Source organism: Camelus bactrianus, chromosome 21 (genome assembly GCF_048773025.1).
Source record: "Camelus bactrianus isolate YW-2024 breed Bactrian camel chromosome 21, ASM4877302v1, whole genome shotgun sequence".
Lineage (NCBI taxonomy): Eukaryota > Metazoa > Chordata > Mammalia > Artiodactyla > Camelidae > Camelus > Camelus bactrianus.
The window spans coordinates 14,448,924-14,454,212 of record NC_133559.1 but is presented as its reverse complement, the minus strand read 5'-3'; positions in this window follow the sequence as shown (position 1 = coordinate 14,454,212).

Genomic DNA, 5,289 nt, shown 5'->3' with positions numbered 1-5,289 from the left:
TATGAATCCAGAGACTCGTAAATGCTATGAATAAAAATAAAGCAGGTAATGTGACCTGGAGTTAGGGAGGCCACATCAAATAAGTAGTCGGACAAGGGCTTTCCTGAAGCTGACATTTGGGATTGAACTTGAGGATAAGAAGCCAGATATGGGTGGATCCAGGGAAAAAGCAATGGGGGAATGTGGGAGGGAGGAAAAAGGATGTGACATCTGCAAAGGGCTTGAGCTTGGATTTGAACTTGAAGGAAAGAAAACCAGAGAGACTGGAGCATAATGTGTGAGAGATAAAGTGTACAAAGATAAAACCAGTGAGGGAAGCAGATAGACGAAAATGTATGGACTTTTATGCCTCGGTAAGAACTGGGGATTTTATACTAACTGCATTTGCAATCTTCCAGAGTGCGCTAAGCAGGAGAGTGACAGGGAGCACCGATTTAGCAAGTTTTTGTTGCTGTTAAAAATACTAGATGTCAAGCACCTCCTGGTCACTAGTGAATATGCCAGGCATGGTCCCTGCTCACAGGGAACTTACATTCTAGTGCAACAAATAAATGGATGCAGCAACAGGCAAACATCAGGGAATGATACGTTTCATAAAGAAGATGAAAAGGGGAGGGCATAGCTCAAGCGGTAGAGCACATGCTTAGCATGCACCAGGTCCTGGGTTCAATCCCCAGTACCTCCTCCAAAAAATAAATAAATACACCGAATTACCTCCACTCCAAACAAATTTTTTTTAAAAAGATCCATAAAGAAGATGAAGTGGAAAGATGTGGTAGAAAGGGACCTGGGAGCTACTTTAGACTGAGTGGCCGTGGAGGACAACTGAGAAGGGAAACATGAGCTCTGACATGAATGGGAAGGAGTAAACCATGCGAGGCCAGGCAGAAGAAGCGGCCGGTGCCATGGCTCTAAGTGAGGAATGAAAGTACCTAGAATGTTTGAGAGACAAGGTCTAAAGCCAATGTGGCAAGAGAGGAGAATGGTACAAAATTGAAGTCAAAAGGGAGGTGAGTTTTAAATTAAAATAAGGGAAAGTCATTGGAGGGTTTAAAACAGAGTATCTAAGTCTGTTTGAGCTGCTATAACAAAATACCATAGACTGAATGGATTATAAATAACAGAAATTTATCTCTCATAGTGCTGGAGTTGGAAGTCCAAGACAAGGCAACAGCGATTCTGTGTCTGCTGAGTGCTTGTTAGTCCACAGACATCTATCTACTTGCTGTATCTTCACATAGTTGAAGGGGCAAGGGAGTCCTGTGCGGTCTCTTGTAGGAGCACTAATCTCATTTATGACAGTCCCACACTTCTGATGTAAGCACCCCCCAAAGGCGCCATCCTCAAACACCATCACATTGGGCATTAGGTTTCAACATAGGATTTTGGAGGGACACAAAAGCTCAGCACAGGAGAACAAGATCATCTGACTTTGGCTCTAAAAGCATTTTTGCCGCAGTGCAGAGAAGGTTTTGCCAGGGTGGGAGTGGGGATAAGATACGTGAAAGCAGAATGCTTGTGAAAGTGTTGCCGTTGTGTGGACCAGGGCAACAGAGCTGGGCACGGAGCACAATGATTAGATTCAGCATGCTTTCTGGAGGTCAAGTCAACAAGACTCACTAGAGGCTGGAGTGTGGGATGGAGGAGGAGGACAAGGAGTCAAAACTCACATCTGGATTTTGGCTGGACCAATTAAATAAGTGGTGTTGCCACTTGCTGGGATAGAGAAGACATGCCCTGTCAGGTAAATATTATCATTCCCATTTTACAGATGAGGAAACTAAGGTTCAATGTATAGCATCCCAAAGTATATACTTTATCCACCACAGCATCTTTACCAGGAGTGAAGATTACCAAAATTTGCTGAAAGAACATATATGGCAAAATCAAGCCCAGCAGTCTCAAAGTCTGTGTGTGTGTGTGTATCTGTCTGTGTGTGTGTGTCTGTGTGTGTGTGCGCATGTAGGTGCCCCTGTGTGTTATGCTGATGATCTTGCTGAGAAAAGTGTCAGAAGCAACTCACGTTTTCCCCTTTTCCTTTATCTTCTCCATCTACAAAAGGGAGGGGTCATGGAAGAATTAGAGGACCTTAGACTTAAAACCAGCCTATGCTGAGGATGAACTCTTACAAACTGAGGTTGAGAGCGTAGCAAAAAGTCCTGAAACTCTATTTATCATATACGGTCAGAGTGCAGGAAAGACCTTCCACCATCAGAGTCCTAGGCACACGTACAAGATAAAAGGCAGAGCCCAGTGCTTAAAGGTCAAGCAGACTCTGGCTCTGAAACTCACCAGTTCGACCAAGTAAGAGAACTTACCTAAAGCCTCACTTTCACAACTTTAAAGAGTGTGGTTATGCTGCAATCAGATCATGATGAATGTTAAGCATTTAGAATAGAAAATAGATGCTCAATAAATGACTAATTTTCTAACATACTATTATTTTTGGGTAGTTTCTCCCAAAGCCATCTCATTTTCCTTGGCCCTTTCCTGCCTTGGAGGCCGCTAGTAATGCCATACTTTCCTCCATAGTTCCCGAATCTCACAGTCCTTCCAGAAAGCGACCCAGTGACCTGCATGAATATTTTCTCATTTCTATGCCCCCAATCAAGTTGTCTTTCACTTGAGACTATTCCCATTCAGCTATGACTAAAGCAATTTATGTACAATATAAATAAAATATAAGTGTAAACTCTTGTGATAGTTGTAAAGTTTCCAAAAGGAAGATTTATTTTAGGGGATCTCAATCTTCCAAATATTGATTATTTATTGTTGTATATCAAACCATCTCAAAAGGAGTAGTGGCTTCAAACCATAATTATTTGTTATTGCTCACAACTCTGCAGATCTGAACTGGGTCAAGATTGGCTGAACGTAGCTGGACTTATTACGACAGCTGGAAGGTTGGTTGGGACTTGCCTGGTCTAAGGCAGCCTCTCTCAGACATGCGTTGGTTGGTTTGCCATGGTCGGGGGCAACGACACTGATTGGGTGTTCTATTTTTTTGTCATCTATCGGTCTAGCTCAGACTTGCTTACATGGTCTCCAGGGTTCAGAAGGAGAAAGTGAAAGTGCACAATGTCTTTTGAGACCTGAGCTTGGAACTGGCAAACATCTACAGCATTCCATTGACCAAAGCAAGTCCCAAGAGCAGCCCATATTCAAGAAGGAAATTGGCATCACCTACACCATCTCTTGATGTTAGTAGCTATGAAGTCACATTGCAAAGAGATTGGTGAAGAATTGGGAACATTTTTGGAATTAAGAATTAGGATGGATCCTTGGCTTAGGGCATTTTGATTTTCCATGCTAACTTCAAATATCCTTCATTCTTTCTTTAATGAGTCAATAGGTAAAATTTAGCCTACCTCTCTTTCCTCCGGGAATACAATCCAGGCTGCTCTAATCTCCTCAAATCTACCCTTTCTGGATCAGTAGTATTTTGGAAACCTAAGCACTTTTTTACTTTTCCCTAAGAAAAGGAACTGTTGGAGGATGAAAAAAGAACTTAGAAATTCACTTACACCTGGAGAAAAGTTAGACTCATTCTCAGGTAACCCTCCTCCATCAGCATCCCTCCACTTTTTTTTCCCCGTCTTTAGTGTGCTTGTCCAGTCAGCTCTGTGTATTCACAGGTTCCGCATCCATGGATTCAAATAACGGCAGATCAAAAAAATTCCAGAGCTTCAAAAAGCAAAACTTGAATTTGCTACTTGCCAGCAACTATTTACAGGGCATTTACAACCATTTACATTGTACTAGGTATTATACGTAACTTAGAGATGATTAAAAGTATACAGGAAGATGTGCAGAGGTTTTATGTGAATACTATGCCATTTTAGATAAGGGACTTGAGCATCCGTGGCTTTTGGTATCTGCAAGGGTCCTGGAACCAATCACTTGTGGATACTGAGAGAGGACAGTATATCAAAAAGATCAGTAGAAAATATGACCTGTAAGAAAACACTTTACTTTTTATATTTAAAAGGAAAATGTGACTGGCACGCTCAGCTAGTTATATGCCCCAACATACATTATTCCTTACTCACAAATCACAATTTATTTTGACAGCAACGTACCCATAAATAACTGAATCTCTCAGGCCTCCTTGCACTTAGGTGTGGTCATGTGTCGCAGTTCTGGGCAATGAGATATAAGAATAAAATTCTGAGTTGAACTTCTGGGAGAGATATTTTTTAGTGCTAAAATTGGACAACTTAGCATCCTCATACCTTTTGCCCTTTCTTATTTATTGCCTGGACATAGATGTAATACCTAAAGGTAAAATAGTCATTTTTAGACCACGAGGAGGAAAGGTATTGCTATGGATGGTTGAAGAGGAAACTAGAGATGGCCTGGATCCTTAATGATTCCTTCAAAGTCACGCTGGTCCTTGACTGCATACCTCTGGAAGATAAAAACAATTCCGTGTTTTATGAAGTCATTGTAACTGGTTTACTGACACAGGTAGCCAAATACCATCTTAGCCAACATAGCCACTGAAATTGGTCACAAAAGTACAAACTGATGCTAACAATGTAAGTGACAGAGAAGAAAGAAAGAAGCAATTTTCTCAAAGAACAAAGATATTATTGAATCTATTGCTTCTCCCTGGATCAACAACTCTGGTTGGACATTGTGGGTGGGCGAGGAATGGGAATTACGTAAAAGCAAGGAAAATCTTGCAGCATCTATGTAGATGGGGAAGGAGATTTCAGGAGAAAGGAAATATTGATAAGCCATTCTATAGATGTCCACCAATTCAAACATTCCTCAGAATGTCACACTGAAAAGTCAACTAGAAGTTGACTGAACACAACATTCTCCTCTTGTACTTCCTCCTTATCTATTTCTTATCTAAGTTAAGGGCATCATCATCTACACATTTTCCTTAGCCAAAAAGTGTTTTCTTCTCTTTCTGTTCCATAGCCACTTGACTACCAAAGCCCCCTGAGTATGTCTTTAACTCAGACCCTTCTGTGTATGTGAATGAGGATATGTATGTATGAAGATAATTATAAATCACTGCTCAAAACATCTTTGTCTCTCATCTAGACAAATGTATCAATTCCCTATCCAACTGTCTGTCCCCATGTCTTCAATCTAAAATTCTGGCAAGATTGAAAGCAATATTGAACAAAAAGAATGAAGCTGGAGGAATAATCCTCCCAGACTTCCAACAATACTACAGAGCTATGGTAATCAAAATAGTGTGGTATTGGCACAAAAGCAGACATATGAATCAATGGAACAGAGTAGAGAGCCAAGAAATAAACCCACAGACCTATA